Below are 20,207 nucleotides of genomic sequence, written 5' to 3'. Positions count from 1 at the left end.
GAAAGGTCTCGGCCGACAGCTGTCACAAACATTCGTAAACTCTTGTGCACGACCACATGCGACAGAATGCCGGGAAACTTTGGATGCGGTGTGGGAGATTCCGGATTGTTTATGGACGATAAATACACACAACACACACACAAACACCCAACGTCCGATGGGAAGTTTTGCGCGGGTTTGCCCTTTTCGACAGTGTATATTCTAACACTCACACACGGGTGTGCGGCTTTTAACGTTACGTTACTTTTGTTCCATTTAAAAAAAAAACACATTTTTTTCTGACACACAACATAGTTGCGAACGTGGTCTATTTTTTTCTCAAGTGTGTACTCTTCCTTTTCCTTTCCTGTGGCTTCGAGAAGGTTAATTTTCCTCTGTTCTAGTAGAAGGAGTTACGAAACAATGGGCATCAAAGGTGTCTTAGCATGTGGGGAGGACACTGGCGACGATGGGGACGAGACCACGGGGCGAAGACGGCAACGTTGATGATGATGATGAGCTGCACAATCATACTTCGGGTGTGCTCCCCGGAGAACAAACAAGACTAGCACAACTGCTGAACTAGCTTCACCGGCACAAGAATCCAGCAGCTAGAGCCATGTGGAGCGGCACAATAGTAAGTAGTATTTTTCAAACCACAGTCAGTCTACACCACCTTTCCGGTTACTTCTTTTCGTCGACATCATCACTTTTCACACACACTCAAAAACCCTTAATGCGCCGGGTGCACAAGAATTGTGCTGCCAGCTAAGGTAGCCCATGCCCAGAGGCATCGGGACGGCCTCGCCCCGGCAAAACCAACTCTCCGACCAAGCCACCTCTACACTTCATCTATCTGTGTGCTTTAAAAATGATAACAAAGTAACTAAAAACATACTCAAAATAATGGTAGAAGAAAAAAAAATAACTTGAACAAAAACAAAATGTACACCCCGCTCCTCCCCACCCGGGGGGTTGGACTCCCCTTTTCTCCCGTACACCCATCGTACGAGTCTCGTGGATGATTTTTCCACAGACGTAGAAATGAAAAGTTTTCCTCCGCGACGGGACGCGCTCTTTTCCCCCCTTCGCCTCCCCCTTTCCCTGGGGTGGCACATGGAACCGGTGTAGGAATCCCAGAATTGAAGGCAAGTCAAAGAGAGAGAGAGACAGAAACATTTTGTGTTGTAACTTGCAGCCTTCACAAAAGGCAAAACATCAAACAGTAAGTAGCAGGGCAGAGGTTCACAACAAAACAGCCACCATCGGAAAAGGAAGGCTTGGCAGCGGGTAAAAGGGTTATGGGGCACAGACACACACACACACACACACACACACCCTTGGAAATTCGCTTTTTTTCCTAGCTGCTTAGGTGGCTCAGTTTTTCCTTTCTTGCGCCAATTTTTCCTCCCCAAAAAACGTTCCCCGGGTGCCCTTTTGCATCCATTTTGAAGAGACGTTCTGGCGGCATATTTGTAGCGCTTGTTACTACCTTTTTTTTTCTTCTTCTTCCACCATTTGTCCAACAAAAGGTAGTTTTTAACCTTTTTTTTATGCTCCCCTTTTTGTTCTTATTCTTACTGGGTTGTATACTTGTAAAGTTGTCTTTTTCTTCTCTAAATTGTAGTGGCTTCTAGTAAGGTGAGTTTCCCTTTTTTCCGCGATTCCATTTTGTCTAGTAGCTGAAGCTAGTTTGCTGCTTTAGTTTAAAAGCTCGCCATTTTAATGTGTGTTCTCCCCAGTCTCCCGGTGGCAAAACCGGGCAAAAGATCCGACGGAACAGAAACGACCTCGTGTATCTCTGCCACACTTCCACCAACTACTTTCGTGTCCACTTTCCTATCACTCCCCAGTCCGCAGTCAACAGAACAGCCGGAGCACAAGCCAAGGGGTTTTTTTCTCTTTATTGCCACATTTTTATTCTTGCCCCAGTTTCGACGTAAGTCGCACAAAACTGCTGCACTTTTAACTGCACTGTGTTTGTAACTGCACAACGCGGTGTTGTATGTTTTGCCGTACTTGTAGCGGCAGCTGCCGAACCGGTAGGTAGAACGAACGAAAAGGGGGGTACACCAGAGTTAGTTCTAGAATTTCATTCCCTTACTCATGTTCGCGCTCGGGGCCCATTTCTCGGGAACAATGGGAGGGAAAAGTATTTAAAAGCGAAAAAAAAAAATCTACCCCCAAGATGCTACAATGTTAATTATATGAAGCGCACTGAATGCGCGCACGAGCCCATCCAGTGGTGGTGGCAGCGCAATATGGGATTTTGTTGGCGAGTGCTTGTGCAACAAAAAAGTGCATTACACATCGCCGTACGGAGTAGCAACACGACGGCAGCCAGCAGGCGCGATATGAAACCGGAGACAACGGAAGGACACACTTTGTTTACTTGTCATTACTCATTTTTCCATTCTCGAAGTTTGGTTTCAGGATTTTGAAGCTTTTAAAACAAATCTTCACAGTGTTTCGTCACAAATCTTCATGCTTAATAAATATAGGCTGAATAACTGACCAAGAAACGCACCAAAAACATCATTACGAATGTCTGAGAACGAATCCGCGTCTTTTGCACATTCCACATTACTCCACAAGGAGTTAACGAACAGACACACCGAGTTATCCTTTTTTTTTCTTTGCATACCGCGCACTATACTGTTGTGTCGCTTGAAAATAATAATAAAAAAAAAGAAACACACAAAATTTAATTCTTGCTTGCCATAAAACACGGCCCAAGCATCCTTCCGTTCCCTATCATCAGGTACTCGCCCCCGTGACGCAAGGAATGTTTGGCGCGATGGGGAAGACACACGGGAAATGAAATTTATTTCCTTTTTAATTTAAATTTTCCCATTCCGCACCTTGGCGGTGGAAAGAAAGTACAAAACAACAACCAAAAAAATGAAGCACAAAATTAACCTACAGCCATCACCATCATCATCATCACCATTCTGGCCGGCTAAGGAATGCGAAATAGAGAGAGAGAGTGAAAAGGTTAGCATTACTCCTAGCTGCAAAAGGCAACCAAACAAAAATCCTTCAGGACGGAAAGAAAAACGGATCTGTGGTGTGGTTGAGTAAATAAGAAAACTAGCACCAGCAAAAATGGTGCATTTCGGGCACCGTTTGCTGCAAATCCCGCACCCCCGGCGCACCCCGATACCGGCGGCAGATTGTCGGAATGCGCGGGTCAAAATGGGAGTTGGTGCAAGAAGGGGGGAAAAAAAACTTTCTTCAGTCACAAAAAAAGGAAAACAAAAAACCATCCAAAGGATAATATACATGCATAGTTCGTTGCTTTAAAAAAAAGACTCCTTTTTTTTACCGAGCCAAAAAGGGGGAGTTGGGGTTGTTCTCGCTGCTTTGCAGTATTCGAAAGAAAAACGGAAATGATTGCTGAGAAAATGAGTTAGTATTTTTTTCTTCTACCCCGGGATGGAGGTTTATGTTCTTGCACTCGGGTGCTGTTTTTATTTATTTTCCTTCCTGTTTGGGATTTCGATGGAAAATAATGTGCTAGATGCGTTTTTTTTTTGCTCTACAATAAGTAGATAAAAATATTCGAAACAATCAATTAATGCTTAATGATTTGCCTTACAACTCTTAACGTTTAATGGATTTTATCCATTATCCTTACAAACACTGTTTAAAGAATTGGGATTTTAAATTCAGACTCCTGGACGCAAGTGAAACTAATCACAACCAAACTCATGAGAGCTTGAGAAACGCACGCTTTTGGGCAAGTAAAAATCGAAAGAAAACATTTTTTCTTCCTTCTTTCTTTCTTTATAGCAAATGCTCCAATAACCGGAAGGCGGCAATCGAGTAAAAAAAAAAAACCATCTACCGATCGAGCACCGATTTTCCATCTGAAAATTTCCACCTGTTTTCACTGTCACCTACAAAAAAAACTCCCAGTTTTGTGTGTGAACCCGCTCCGAAACGGCACACAAACGGAAGCACAGAGCTGAACCAAAAAACCACAAGCGCACACAAGCGACCAAACAAACACTAGCAGGCAGACAAAACACCTTCACGTCCGTGTGGTACGATTTTCCTTAAAGGATGGAAAGCCAAAAAAAAAACACAAACACTCACAACACGGCCACATTTTCCTTTTCCCGGGGGGGTTTCTTTCGATTTCGGGATCTGTGCCGAGTTTAACTGTAAAGTGCAGAAGGTAGAGAGCCCATTCGAATGGGTGGAATTTTCCATTTTTCCGCGCCACACACATTTTCACACACACATACACAGACGTTCACCAAATCGGTGTATTGTGCAGGACACGACACCTCCACACAAAGTCAACCGGAGACCTGACCGGGTTGTAGGTTTTTTCGGGGATAACGGAGGAGGGGTTGTTTTTCCTCCCTTTTTTCTTCATCACTCAATTTTTCTACATGGATTTTTCACGTTTGCTGGTTCTGTGCTTTACTTTTCATTTCACCCACCCAAAACAAAACGTTGGCACAATAGCAGCAGTAGCAGCACTACCAAACCAGCAGAATGGTGCTGATGATGATGAGCTGGAATTTTCCGGTCAATTCCACACCCTCCACCCCGTACACTACGTCTATTTTCGTCATGAGAAATAGTGGTTTCAGGTGTTTGACGTCAGGTTTGGTGGTTTTTTCGGATATATTTCCTGCTTTAAATTCGATTGCTGTTCGCACTGAAGCATTCACTTTAAGTTTTGGAAAACGGAATGGCGCAAGAAACACGTAAAACGCTTATCAAGGGGGAAATGTACACTTTCTTTAAAAAACGGCACACAATTTCAATAAACTCCACAGAAGCAATTTGAAGCGAATTGTTTCCTGCTCGGTATAAGATGCCTTTTCCTTGGCGATGGTTTCAAGTGAAAAGTTGCGAAAAAATGACATATTGAAAATGTGAAAATTGGCTCCTTCCTGCTTTTTTGTCCCGGAGAAACAAACACACACACAAATGAATGAGGTGCGAAAATCGTCCAATACTGTATCTATAAATGGAACTAGTTTTGCAGGTGAATGATCAAGTGTAGATAGCAGCATTTGCACCAAAAACCAAAATCACTGCACTTGCACCGAAACGCATGGCTCGGGAAACAATAATTCCACACCCCGTGCAGCAGCTTTCCAGCGTGAAAATCAGTATTGTCCAAACTAAAGACACTAGCCGTGCAATGCAAAAAAAAACACTTTTCACAAAACTACCGTGTTGGGTTTGTGCGATTCGATACCCGGCAACATGGGAGGCGAGACGCACGCCAAATATCTTTGCTGCTGCACCACTCGACGCACGAAACACGTACACAACAACCGAGAATGGAAAGGAAAAACCCGTACGCACGCGGCGTTCACTCCACACACGTCCGAACTCGACGAAAGCTTTCCGATTACGCACGTAAAATTCGAAAATTCACACCGCTCGACCCTGCCAGTCTGGAATATGCTGCAACTGCGGGCACCCTTCGGAAACGGCGAACCGAACGGCTACCAAAACGCTGATTTCGCCCTTATTTCGCCTCGCTCACGAACGCGAGGGAGAGAGAGCGCGCGCGTTTGGTTCTCGCACGCTCATCGTGTGCAGCGAGGGTTGTTTCTTTGTTTTTTGTTTCATCGCACTCACACAGCTCACGAGAAAGAGGGGAAAAACGCAACCCCTTTGTGTTGTTGGAGATAAAACGAGAAAAAGCTGATAGAACGAGAGAGATTGACAAAGAGAGAGAGGAAAAAGGAAAAATTTGTCGAAAGAGAGCAACCAAGAGCAAGGGTGTCGAACACAAGAACAGCTTATGAGCGCAAATTGGATTTTTTTTTTCGTGGCCCAGGTCCGGTTTGGGCCGTTAAGTAGGGTTCGCTTAGCTCCAGTGATGGGTTCTCGGAATCGCACCCACGGCTCCGAACCGGCTCCGATTCCTGCCAGGTTCCACGATTCCGCCTGGGGCCATCCGGAGCCGCTAGCCGGATCCCTCGGACCCGTCTGGAGCCGCTAGTCGGTAGCAGGAGCCGTCGGAACCGTCCAGAGACGTCCGGAACCGCCAGTCGGTAGCTGGAACCGTCAGAGCCATCGGAGCCGTTCGGAGCCACTAGTCGACAGTCGGAGCCGATGGAGTCATCGGAATCGTCTGGAGCCGCTAGTCGGTAGCAGGAACCGTCCGGAGCCTCTAGTCCTTTGCTTCCGTCTCATAGTGACCCACAACCTCTGCTTTTCCGCACTTTGCCCACACTCTTTTCGACAAGCGTACCGCGCACGAGTTTGTCGACCCATCGAGGAAGGCTAGGGAGGGATCAAGCGATAACGAAAGGAGAAGTTCACACACAAGGACACAGTGACGTCGTCGATAGTTTTCAGTTTGAGTTATGCATTTTGCAGGGAAAGACGCGTGTGGAGAAGCCTTCGATAAAGATATTCGCCGAATATATTGATGAAAGGTATGCTAATGAGTTTAATTTAGCAATGCTGGATAAAATCTTACTAAAAAACTTTTACTAAAATGAACTTTTTAACACATCAAGATGCTCGAAATCATCTAAAATTGACTCAGTACTGACGCACTTTTTCCACTAAAGGGACACTTACAAGAAATAGCCCTTGAAAACCTTTCTTTCAGCAGATATTTATTCTGTCAGCTTTAAAAAAACAGACGACTGTGCTCGACATTCCACGCGCTCAAAACATCTTGCGGCATTCTTAGGACACTTCATCCCAGGCCCAGTTCGGTACCAAACCTGCAGGGCTACCGATGGCATTCGAGTAAGGTTGCCCCGATCCGATAATAGTTCTGCACAAAGCGTAAACTTTTATCGGTCTCGCTTTCACTTCTGCCCATTCGGCATTCGGTTCCTCCCCCACGGGTCCGACGGTGACCACCTTCCTGTCCGCCTGTTCCCGTACAAATCCCAGGGAAAAGGGGAACACTAGTAGTCATAGCCGGAAGCAATTCCAAGCAAGGACCAAAACTAATAAGTCAAAGTTTTTCCACCAGCGCACACCAGACGACACTGCTGCTGCTGCTGCTGTTGAAACCATTTGGGTGGGAATGAAAAAAAAGGACGAAACGGGACTATCAGAACCATCGCCATATCACACAGGAAGGGTGGTAAAATGCCGTAAGAAACTGTTCAGGTTCTTTCCCAGCACTTGGAGCATTCTTTCCCTTCTATCCATCGGAAACGACGGCATATCCTTTCGCTCTCTGGTCTGCTCTAACTCCTGCTGCCATGTCCGCACCGCTTTGCTGTGTTTCATTTAATGTGTGCAAATTTCATCTATTTTCTCTAATGGAAGAAAATTGTTTTTTCATTTGCCTTTCGTACCATACACTGGTGAACGCACATGGTGGTGCGGTGCCACACACAGCCACACACAACAACTCTACCGACACGGTATCAAGCGGACAACGTTTGGGACGTTGGTTTCCTTGCAAGGACTTTATTTCATTTCTCTCGCTCGTTCGTTCGTTGGGGCTTTTTGGGGTTGTAGTTGAAGACAGGGTAAACTTCCTTAGTGTTTGCGTCCGTCCGTTCTTGCCTCGATTCGGTAGCAAGCCGCGTCCTGCTACTCTCCTTCGTCGTCCAAGAAGTTTTACTTCTGATCCCATGCGTCATGCTTAACCTAGTTTGACTTCGTCCTTTTTCCTAGGTGTCTTTACAAGTTCAAGAATTTCGATTCACACCAGTCATATGTGAAAGACGACCAGCCTGATGGGTGTTTGTGTGTGCTTCACATGGCAGTGAATCGTCTATGTCCGAATTAAAAGGAGAACTATTGAAGCGATATAATGTTATATCGATATCATATAACGAATTCTTACTTTATAGACGAATATGGGAAAATCCTTGATGTTTTTTGAAGAAACCTAATCGACAGAACTCCTTATTGCAATACTTTTAAAAGGAAAACAAAAACCCCAACCCGAGCACAGTTACTACACTGCAGCTAGAGTCCCCACTGCAGTGGTCCGTTTGAAATTACTCGCATTTACTTGGCAATACCTCACACAACAGCCGCAGGGAGTAGTATACAAGGAACCCTGCCGCGTCGATAGGTGCTGCCAGTAGCTGCGTAGAGAGTTTGCCCAATAAACGAAGGCGACGCTAAATGGAGCCCACTTCACCATTCTTATCGAGAGTGGTAGTGTTTAAGTTTGCCCGGTCCATTTTACTCACACCCCTTGGACATGAGACGCCCATGGACGACGCATCACATCGTCATCTCGACAAACCCTCTCACCGAATCCATTTCCGTCGGATGAAGTAGAGCTGTCGAAAGCGTTTCCTGGCACAAGAAAGGAAAACTCGGTGAGGGAGCACCACGAGCCAGATGCCTTGGAGAGTGCCTAGTTGTCCATGAAAATTGTGGAACGCTTGTGTGGCAGCAGTGGGGCGTGTGTAACAGCGGACACGGTTTGTGGTAGTAGTAGTAGTTTTTATTTTATTGTTCGTGATAATAAGTATACAAGTACATTTTCAGATGTTTACACAGTGGGTTCGCTTTGGTGCTTTCCTCAATATAAGTGAATTTTTATATAGCTTTGCTGTTTGTATTCTATGTTGCTAGTTAGCATTGCCTTTAGGCGTTTGGAAAATGGAGTGGGAAAATTAACAAAACCCACCACAGGACAAGAAAAAAAAAAGAATTTTGATTTTTTTATGTATAAAGAATGACGCCAGGTTACGAGAGAAGAGAAAAGCTAAACCTAATCTTAATTATCTAACAGTGAATGTCGTTGGAGAGGTAGAGGATAGGAAGGAAAGGAGTTGGGATTGGAATACAATTATAGTTATGATCGGGAGAGTGATTCCACTAGTGTGGGGTTTAGGTTATTATTTGTTCGTGATAAGTAATTGGAGTTAAGTTTTGATATGAATATTTCAAGGGGTTCAATATTGCAAGTTCTGTGGATGTAATTAGTTCTATACCAAAAAGGAACATTCAAGAAAGTTTTCAAAAATCTATTTTGAATTCTTTGCATTTTTAATTTGTGTGTTTTAGCGCAGGAGTGCCAGACTGGGGATGCGTAGGTTATTATAGGCCTTATCAGGGAGGTGTACATGAGGATTTTGTTTTTCAGACTTAATTTTGATGATCTGTTCCAGAAACAATACAGGCTTCTGAGTATTTTTTCACATTTGATAGTAAGGTTTTCAGTATGTTGTTTGAAGGTCAGGGATTTATCTAAAATGATACCTAGATACTTGACTTTGGTACACCATGGTATATTTACTCCATTCAATTTTAGGTTGGTATTAGGAATTTTACGTTGGCTAGTGAAACGGGTGAAAAAAATTGCTTCTGACTTGTTAGGGTTGATCTTCAATTTCCATCTGTTGCAGTATTTGTGGTAAATGAGTAAAGATTTGTTTAGTGTTTTAATTGCGGTTTTCGATAATCTACTGCAAGTGCCAATGGCCAGATCGTCGGCGTACTGATATTGGGTACAGTTTGTCATTTTAGGTATGTCAGCCGTAAAGATATTGAAAAGTATTGGTGAGAGTACACTCCCTTGTGGCACACCCGCAGGGGGGGTGTAGTTATTGGATTGCGTATTGTTGATATAAACAGCATTAGATCTATCGGATAGGAAACTCTTGATCAGATGGATTATATAATTTGAGTACCCATATTTGATTAATTTGTAAGTCAGACCATCATGCCAAATGGTATCAAACGCTTTTTCCATGTCCAATAGTACTAGGCTGGTGGACTTGTTATTGCGTCGATTAAAGATTATATCGCTTTTGAGCCTATGTAACTGATGTGTCGTGGAAAGGCCGGGTTGAAAACCAAACTGAGAGTTAGGTATGATATTACACATTTCAGAGTATGTTCTTAATCTTACTGCGATAATTTTTTCAAAAATTTTGCTGAAACAGTTTAATAGACTAATTGGTCTGTAGTTGCAAGCTTGATTCAAATCTTTACCGATTTTTGGGATTGGAACAATCTTAGCTTGTTTCCAACTGTTAGGAAAGTATCCTAGTTTTAAGCAGCCATTAAAGATTAAGGTAATATATACAATAACATTTTTAGGAAGTTGTTTTATAGTTCGATAATTTATGCAATCGAGTCCTGAAGAAGATTTTGTCTTTGTTAATTTTATAATTTGAAGTATTTCCTTAGGTTTGATCAAATCGGCTGGTATAATTTCGGGAGTTGGGTTTAAACGGAAAAATCTGTGTACTGCTGCCTTTACTTTGATATTTAAAGGGCTCTTATCGTGAAAGGTGGTACTGTGGGCTTTTTGAAAATGCGTTTTTATTGCTTCACATTTTTCTATAGGAGTTAAAAGTGTTTTGTTGTTATCTTTTAATGCTGGAATGCTTTTGGGCTGTTTTTTAATTATTTTTACGAATTTCCAAAGTTTGCTATTATTGTTATGTTGTGGGTTAAATGATTCTAAATTCTTAGACCATGCCGAATTTCGTAGTAGGCATAGCTTGGCTTCGATTTCTTGTTTTAAGGATAGGTAGGTGTCTTTGTAATAGAGATTTAGTCTGTGTCTTTGCCATTTTTTCCTATATACATTTCTTAATTTTATCAAGGAGATAATTGATTGAGGAATGAAAATGTTGAAATCTCCCGGGGTGGAGAGCGGAACGGCTCGATTGTGTGATTGGTAAACGTGGTATGATAGTTTTTGGATCATATTATCTATTTGCGATGGCTGTTCGATTTGGCTAAGGTCGGTTTCATTAGGATTAATATGACTTTTTAATTCAGATTTAAAAAGAGGCCAGTTGGCATTTTTATAATCGAATAATTGTTTTTTCGAAATTTTGATTAATTGGACATCTTTAAATTCGAATACCACTGGCAGATGGTCTGAAGTTAGATCATGCATCGTTATTGGTTCCGAGAGATCTTGGTGGTTTGTTAAAACTAAGTCTAACGTGGAGGGATTGTTTTTAGGATTAGAAGGAATGTAGGTAGGGGAGTTGGGATGGTTGATGGAAAATTGTCCTATTTGTAGTTTGTCAAATAAGGTTTTTCCTGCTTGATTGTTAGAGGCACAGTTCCACAAATTGTGACGGGCATTGAAGTCCCCACAGATGAAAAACTTGTTCCTAAGGCTGGTTAATTGCTTAATATCGTGTTTGAATTTGTTCATATTGCCATTACCGCCGGGGTGATATGCTGCAACAAATGAAATTTGAGATCGACTAGTGTGTATATTAATGCCAATGGCTTCAATGATTTTCAGATTGAAAGATGGCAATAACGAATGTTTAAGGGTTTTTTTAATTAGAATTAAAATCCCACCCTTAGGGCCAGATGTTCTATCGAGACGGTAAGTGTAATAATTAGCAACATTGAAGGCTAAGTCAGGTTTAAGAAAAGTTTCCGTCACTGCGACTACGTCAATACCATGGTGGTTAAGAAATCTTGTGAAATCTATTTTTTTGTTGGTTATGCTATTTGCATTCCAGTAGGCGACTTTAATGTTTGTAAACTGCTCCATTTATCGATAGCAATATCTTTGAACGATTGTAAAGATTACCTTGATTTGGTCCTCTTTGCTTTTACATCCACGCAGACTATGAAATGTGTCGGAGATGATTTGCACTAGTTCTTCTGAATTGAAAAGGTCAGTGCTGTTAGTTGCGTCGGCATATGAGAGAGGTGACTGACCATTTACTCGGGATGGATTAGTGTGCGTAGTAGGGAATGGGTTTTGACTACGGGAGGGAAGTTGAGGGAAATCACTGCTAGATAAATTTACCTGCCTTTGCGTAGTTGCGAACATTGTTCCGTTTTGAGTTTTGGGTTTTGTTTTTGTTAGCCGTTTAGGACAACCGCTATAATTGGCCGTATGGTTTCCATCGCAGTTTGCACATTTTAGTTTGTGCGTCGGGATCTTGTCTTCGCCAGCTTCTGCAGATAATGGACACGTGGAAGATTTGTGCCCCAAGGAACATTTAATGCACAACGGCGCTCTGTAGCAGTTTTCAGCACCATGTCCGAATCTTTGGCAATTTTTGCATTGCATAGGGCCAGGTTGCCCGGAGAAATAACGCCAAGTGACCATTTGGTGGTTTAGAGCTTTGATTGTTTTTAATATACTCATGTCTACTGTGCCTTTGGTGAAGTGCAACAAGTACAATGCCTGCTGGTCAAAGCGCTGCTGCCTGATGGGTAGTTTTTTTATAGCTACCGGGTTGATTTTTTCCTGTTGTAAAAGTTCTTTAAGCTCTTCAGTTGGCATGTCGATTAGGCCGTTTAAGACGATTTTGGTCGTTTTGTCCTCGTGTAGTTGGTAAGAGTGGAACTCCGTGTTTGTCGATTTCAGCATTTGACAAACGGCCTTAAAATCTGCTGTAGTTGTGGTGCGGACTATAATACCTTTGTAGGTAGTCGCTGTCGTATAGCGCATGACACCAGATGCCATGACCTTCTTATGGATGTCCAGAACATTAGAACTGGCGACCGTTATTGGTGGTGGTGCGTGCTCTGGCTTGACGTTGCCAGATGGTTTAGGAGTTGTGTGCGTGATCTCGATCTCGTTGTCCTCTAGCGATAGTAGAGGTGCGTATGGATTAGCTGCACACTGTTGTGCTATGTTTGGCAGTATTCTGCGTTTCGGCCTGGTAGCAGTTCCCATGGGGATCGGCCGCTTTTTGTTTTTTTGGGAGCTATGACCCATCGTGGGTACGCTCGTTATTATTTGCAATCACTTTTTTATTTGTCTGTGTTTAGCACTTTCGTAGCCTCGATTAACGTCTGCACGCAGCGGAGGTTGGATAGCGACTGGACACGGTTTGTGGAAAGCTGACCATTCTGGTCAGAAGGAAACTGAAACTAACCCGAAAAGACTAGCGCACTGAATTAAGAAAGTTGAAGATGTGAAAAGAAGGCTTTCCTTCGTGCCAAGAGAGCAACGTTTTTGGTGGAAAGGAAAATGGTGCGGAAGCGAGCTTGATGTTTTAATGATTCCCAAAGGACTTTCCCAGCCACCGTTCGACCCAAATTGAAACGAACACGTCATCGATGTGGTAGTCGTTGATATAGTTCGATTGTATTGCGGGACTTTGATGCTTTGGTGTGTAATTTTTACGCAGTACGCACAGCGGTGTGTGTGGTTGGTTTTGTGAGCGAACCACGAAGATGAAGAAAAAAACCGAATTCTTGACCGAAGAAAAAAAACATCGAGAAATAACATTCAAGTTGGGAAACACGTGAAACATGGTTCTTGTTCAAATGTTTTGACAGCGAGTTATTGATTGGTGTCGAGTAAATGGGCTGATTAGCTCTATTAAAGTAGTTAAGCATTCGAATAAATACCTTACCCGATCACTGCAAGAGTATCCTTAAGCAATAGTATGATTACTCACCTGGAAAGAAAGAAAGAAAGAAAGAGAAAACATTATTAGTTAATGAACTATAAAATAAAGCTACATTTCAAATTCCGATTACGATTAAAACCCCGAAAAACACAATCATATATTCCACTATCATAGATCGGATTTTCACACCCGACCCCACAACGGGGTACCGCACTCACCAGCGTACATACACTTTAGTGCTCATTGCAGGTCATTAATACGGACGTTTTATTACCCCGCCTGTGTGTCAGTGAAGAAGCATCGGTTTTCCCCTTCAGTGAAACCATGCAAACAAAACACCAGGGAAGGGAATGTTGCTTTTGATCTGTACAGAACTTGCACACCATTCGGAAAAGTGCGCACGTTAAGCTGGAGGCGCAACTTCATGGCGACAGCCAGGGACATAAAGCGGACACGTAATCGATTTCTACAACTCCCATTGCTTGTTGGCATTTACGGGCATGGGGAGTGGTGGAACACAATCCATGCAGCACCAAGAATGGCTACACAAAAACACACACAAAGGGAAGCAAGCACCCGCCGGTCGTAAAAATCCGCGGACTCAGATATTCGAGGTGAATTTTCCACCTCAGTTAACCTTCGATACGATGGCCATGGTCGTCGGAAGATTAGACGAAAAGGGAAAATGGTGTCGTCCGTTTGGTTGCACACCCTCCAAAATAACACACACACACATACAGCCCAGTGGCAAGAGGACAAAGGGGGGCCCAGAAGGTAAAAGCACCAGCACCAACGAAAAAAGTACTATCCATCCATCGTCGTGCATCATCAGTTTCGCTAATTTATTATTCTATGACTTTTGGTTCTACGCGGCGCGCCAAGGGACCTTACTTTCCTAGTTGAACTATTTTCATTCGGTCCGCTTGTGCTTCACTTTCTCCTCAATGTTGATACTTCCCTCACCATCCAAAAAGGGGTACCTTTACCTTTGCGCGATATCGCTTGTTCCAGTTGGTGTTTTTTCCTTCTTTTTGGTGGAAAATGTTTTGGATTTGGCGATAGAGAGTAACGCGGAATGAAATAAACAAAAAAAAGTGAGAAGGAGTAAGAGATCAACGAGCTTCCAGTGTACATGGGGGGGGCTTTTGTGGTGAAGTTTAGGGTTCTCCTTGACGAGAAAAGAGTGAAGCCAAACCTACGTCTGAACAACATAAAACTAAAATCGAGCAATCGTTATGGTGAACCAACAAAAAAAAACATCAGCTTGCCCGCTTTTGAGGGGAATCTTTCTTTTGGGCAACGCGAAACATTCAAGTCGACGGGCGAAACATTGTCTATTCCTAGTGGGAAGAGGAGTTCTGTTGTGGCACAGGGAACGCTCCAAACGATGTGAAGCAAATGATACTAAAATATGAAACAGTTCTATCTGAAATGTATACGATTCCCCAACGCCCTCGGTTGCTTACCTCCGCTAATACCTTAGACGAAAAGCTTCCCTTACAAACATGAATAATCTGCTGTTGTAAGGTGCGGAAAGTGAAAGTACCTTTTACCTTTTAGTAGATATCAAGTCCACAATAACAAAAGTAGAAAAAAGGAGTAAACCCCCAGACTGAAACGAGCAGAACGCATTTTTGTTCCGAACATTACAGACGCCTCGACAAATGGCAATTTTACGCAAAGGAAGTATTCGTCCAACATTTATCTATTGGACAGGTGCATACACACGACCAGATCACAACGGGGTGCGGATTTAAGTCGAAACAAGCAATACTATTTTTTCATTACAAAATAAAACAAGAAAAAACACCTTAGTTGTAACACACGCTCAGTTCTCAGGTACCTCAACCTGAATGTTCGGGCGGTTGAATGATGTGTAAGAAAATGGAATCATACAAATAAATCGATGTACACAAATGTACAACAGTCTGTCATGGTTTGGCCTACGGTCGCATGGCGATCGCCATTTGTACGGCGACTCCAGTATTCATTCGCAAATCGCATCGTTTGATACGCTACAAATGTTTGTATTAGGCACACAAATCAACTATTTACTACACGCGTTTCGTACGCAGGCGGGGAAGTTTAAGACAAATGCGTGAGGATGTTGTTGATACACACCTAACATAACAAATGCTGCTTATGCTTTCTCCACGCACTAGCCACCAATATTTCATGCCTTCAAAAACACTTTCGTTTAGAGAACAGAATTTGAGAAAATGATAAATATTCATCGAAAAGTTTGTTACCCAAAAAGGGTGGCTTGAGACTGCGAACTCCCCCTCCCCATCTTGTCGTGGTGGTGATTTCTGTGCCCATTCTGCGAGTGATAAATAATGTTTTCTAGTGCCCATTCCGACACCCGGTCATGGAATCGATGAATACGGTCTAGCTGCTCCTGCCGGTATACACAAATGTGTGTAAGAATATTCATCTCCTTCCATTGCGCGCTACTGATCATAAATGAATGGCAAAATTATGGCGCGTTACGTTCAATTCTCACTAAAATATGGTTTCTTTTATAGTGTTGCCGCGTTCCACGGGCGAAGCTGATTAATTCAGCACAGACGACAGAAAAGGACGGAGTAGAGGAGGAGAACATTTTATTGACTATTTCCAAATCCCATTCAAACGCTCGGTCGATTCGACCACACACATTAACCCTTTTTGTCGACGACATCGAGAAATCGCCGAAGGAAAGTTCAATCTCGCTACACACATTTTCACCACTTTTTAAGGGTCAGAGCATGAAATTTCTTTCTCCCTATTTAAGGCTTCGGCCGGTTACGAAGAGGAATTCAATTTCAGCTTCGACTAAAGACCGGAACTCATTTCATAAATCACCTCCACAGCAACGCCGCTACGAAATCGAGATTAGTCAATGGTGGAATACATCTTGCTGGGTAAAGCCGGCTAGAGAGATTGCAAAGGTTCGTAAACACATTGCTTTACTGTTAATTATTATTGACCGTTTTTATAACTTTTGACATGCGATACGCGACAGAAAACATGTGTTCTAGCGGTATGAAACTGAGAATAGTTACCATTGCTGAGAAATAGGCTGTAAATGCGTGGAATGCTTTGAATAGTTTTTTTGTGAAAAAGTGGAAAAATTTAATAAAGAGTCAATAAATAAAAAAAATATTATAAATAAGGCTTAATTTTCGATAAGTCAAACGGCATTTCAGTACAAATTGTGGAAAAAGATTGATTTTTTGACATTAAAGATTCGCGATATATACATGATAAGGTGTTGTACTATAAAACAAGGTAAGAACATAGATTCAGAGATTCTACAAAAGTAATATGATTCAACAAATATGTCCGAGATAACACAAAATAAGAGAAAAATTCGCGATGTCAAAGAATATGTGTATTTAATCAAAAAGGTTATTGGTTGAAAGAGATATAAAATTCGTGGATATAAATATTATATTCTATCCTTTCCAAATGTCTTGTTTCATAAACGATAGGAAACGAATCTTCCTAAATTTCGTACCCCAAGAAAACGAAGGCTCTACTGTAAAAAATAAAAATAAATTCCATTCTTCGAAAAGTTGTTACATTGCATAAACTGCATCACATGTTTACAATGGATTCCTTTCAGAAAACCGACAGCAACTGATTGAAAAACTCGATTCCACATTTCCATTACACTTTCCACACCATCCTCTTGCCACGACGAAAGGGGAAAATGGAATCGACAGAACAAATTTCTGCACAAATTTCAATCAGAAAGTGGGCGCGTGTCACCAAGGGCAGCCGAACCAGAAACATGTTTGCGGCTCACAGCCGAGATCGAACCGGCCGCGGCGGTAGAATTTGCGCGAACACAACAAGCCAACCGCGGGTCGCATCAAACCGACAACAGGACGGAAAGCGTAGCATAATGCATTATTTGTTTTGAATTTAAATTTCATGCCGGTTCCATTTGTGGCCCACATCCTTCACGGGACGAAATTGAAGAACGTTCCATCACCGCACCTGTTGTGTATCTGGCGCGGGCCTAGCTAACTTTCAATCTGCGGTGCCACTGGAGACCAGCGCGAAACGGCCACCCTCACACACAGTGGGAAGCGGAAGCAAAAAAAACAAAACGAACTCGGAGTCAGTTAGTGCGTTCTCCTGGGGATCAAGTTTGTTTGGTAAAGTTTAACCCAGCAGCACCAGACACGGGAAAGGGCGGCTGGGGCTTTTACATCTTCGTACGAACGGTTCGAGCAAAATGTGTCCTGAGCAAAGGAAGAAGACACGGCAAGAAATCGAGCCGTGCGGAGGTTTCTCGCGAAGTGATCATTTGCCGACTTTCCGAAGTTGTGAATTTACTTAAAGGAAAGAGCAAATCTGTCAAGGAAAAAATAATTGACTTTTACAACAAACTTCCCCCTTTTGGAGCGGAATAGCAGAATAAAGAAGGAACTAACCTCAAAATAAAGATGCAACCACGGAGCGCTTGTGAACCGCGATGGGATTTGACATGTGAATTAATACTTTCTGAGAGTGAAAAAGAGACCAATTTAGAATGGAAGAATTATATTAACAATGTTGCGGAATAAATCAACAATTAAATTCTGCAATATTCTGAGCACTACATGAGTCCGTTTCTACTTAGTATGCCATTTTATTCTCGATGGAGATGCCAACTTTTGTTCTACAATTGCTCCAAGTAACTCAAACTTCGTTTCACCCTAAATATCTCAACCATCAAGCAAAAACTCCACATTTGGTCGCTGAGTGGAGCAAACCTTGGAGAGCAGCAAAAAAAAAACAGGAGGAAGCCACCAAAAACAAGCCTCTCCACGAAAAAGAAAAGGACAACGGTCCGAGGTCGAAAGTACCTCGCCGAACCTTTATCTAAGGACATCCATCTGAAATGTTTATTGCGTAAATATTTAAGCGAAACATTTTGATCAAATTCACCTCGTACGCGTGTCCACCCATCCGGGGGATGAGGGGTGGTAGTAGTTTTCGCCGCTCAACTTCAAACCAGAAAACAGAAACAGCGAGACAAAACCTGTCCCCACAAATACGAGAAGCAGCATGGCAGTATGGTGGCCCCAGTTGTACCATGTGTCTCCGGGGAGTTGGCAGAAGTTCGCTCTGCTCCAAAGCCTCCATTTGCCACCTTATCCGATCCACGGCAATGAGGCCGTACGTTGAGTAAATATTTGTCCTTCTTTCAGGGCAGGGAAGCATCAGGCGAACAGTCACATTCTGACTGCTGGGACGACGTTAAGGACGACGGATTACTTACTTTCACCATCGTCGTCCTCGTCGTTGTTTTTTGGGGAAACAGTTCGTGTTTAGTTTCTTACCCCCATACCGGGCCCAGAGCACTTTCTCCGAGAACACTGTCGGTGAAACAGACCTGACGTACTTCCCTAGCTTTAGAGCATTTCCTTTGCACGGTTAAATGAAGAAGAGTATGTGTATGAAACCCCATTTGCTATACGAAGCCGAAAGATGAACCAGGGAAAATAGTGTTCTACAGAACGGGAAGAATATAAAAACCTACCAAAAACGGCAAGTAAAAGTTAACTTTCACCAAAAACAAAACCAAAAAACTACAAATGTGCGCACCAGAGCAAAATTTCTTCATTCGAGTAAAATGTCATAAAATAAAGTAAAATAAAAACCCCAAAAATATAAAACCACTAACACGCACATCGTAAACCATTTTTCGGCCCATTTTCCCTACCGACCGGGGACCGACAGTACTCTGCAGTGTGTGTGTCACCTCCGTTGGGTGCTGCTGCCCCTTTGCCACTCACTGGCATATCACCCAACAAAACTCCGATGCGTCTTCTTCCAGTAAAATCGTACTATCGAGGAAGAAAAAAGAGGAAACAAAACATCAACAACTAACGTTCTTTTGATCGGGAGAGTAGTTTTTAGCCATGTGTCGTCGTAAAATCGTCCGTTCGCTTCAGTTAGAAGGTACATTTCATGTTCGCAATGTACGCTCTTTGGACGTACAGGGTTTGGAGACAATTTCTTTGCCACCTTACATACCCCCCCGGGAAGTTCTGTTTCCAAAAATTAAACCCACTATTGTTTCTCTCATGCAAAACTCAATTTCCTGTTTCCTTCCTATACCGGCCAATACAACACCATATCTCTCAACGCCCCCCCACAGGGTGGGAAAGGATTTGCCACAACAAGAACAAACAAAACAAAAGGACAACATCCGAAACAGTGGCGTGTGAAACACATCGATTCAAAAGTTCCACCGTTTCACATCGACACAGCATCGCAAATCATTTTCCCATACGCCACTCGCACACCGGAACCGGAAAAGCCTAGCGAGAGCACAACGGAAGCTGTGCTGTAGCACAAAATAAGCACAGTGTCACCCTCTGGACACTTGTTGGGTTGAGGTTTTAACCCGAGGATGGCACACACAAAAAAAATCATCCATAAATTGCGTATCATCTCCCCGCCATAAAACCCGCTGGGAAGTGGAACAGAGCCTAAATCCGAATTGGAACAATCAACAGTTCTCGGAACGTAAACCCACACCCAGACACATCAGTGGCAGACCTGGACCAGGATCCTGCAAAATCGGAGGAACCATATATCCGAGCGGATATTCATTTGGGTCGCCGTTCTGGCAACACATATATGGTGATATTTCCAATTTTTTTTTGTCGTGCCGCTCACCTTCGATCATTCCGCTGATCCGGTGTGGGAAGTGATTATTGGTCGATTGTTTACTTTTCCACAACATCCTGTGGAGGGAAGCGTTCCGTCTCCGGTTTGAACGGGTGCCCGTAGTCGATAGGAACGCATATTTTTTCCCCCATCTCGTGGCGTTCCACGAAACAGAAGCGTTGTAATTGGAACAGAACTTTTACCTCCATGAAGCATAGGCAGCGTCGATGTGATGAGATGTAAATTGGGTGCGAAAAAAAGCGACAAAAACGAGTATGAACCAACAAAAAAAAGGACAAAAATCCTCAC

At 42.9% G+C, this 20,207-nt stretch overlaps 1 protein-coding gene across 18 annotated transcripts in view; it reads right to left on the bottom strand.

The window, feature by feature from the left end:
• The window catches only part of LOC125762841 (aryl hydrocarbon receptor nuclear translocator homolog), a 196,042-nt gene that overhangs the window by 153,063 nt on the left and 22,772 nt on the right, over positions 1-20,207 (bottom strand). For 2 of the 18 annotated variants that reach the window (XM_049425368.1, XM_049425375.1), the window contains exon 1: positions 5,175-5,842. The exons of 12 other annotated variants lie outside the window; for them this stretch is intronic. The gene's annotated coding sequence lies outside the window, so the exon portion shown is untranslated. Of the gene's footprint in view, positions 1-5,174; positions 5,843-20,207 lie in introns of those variants that run through there. 4 more of the 18 variants (XM_049425370.1, XM_049425372.1, XM_049425373.1 and 1 more) reach the window with 4 other exon arrangements.

Source organism: Anopheles funestus, chromosome 2RL (genome assembly GCF_943734845.2).
Source record: "Anopheles funestus chromosome 2RL, idAnoFuneDA-416_04, whole genome shotgun sequence".
Lineage (NCBI taxonomy): Eukaryota > Metazoa > Arthropoda > Insecta > Diptera > Culicidae > Anopheles > Anopheles funestus.
This window is presented reverse-complemented; position numbering and strand designations above follow the sequence as displayed.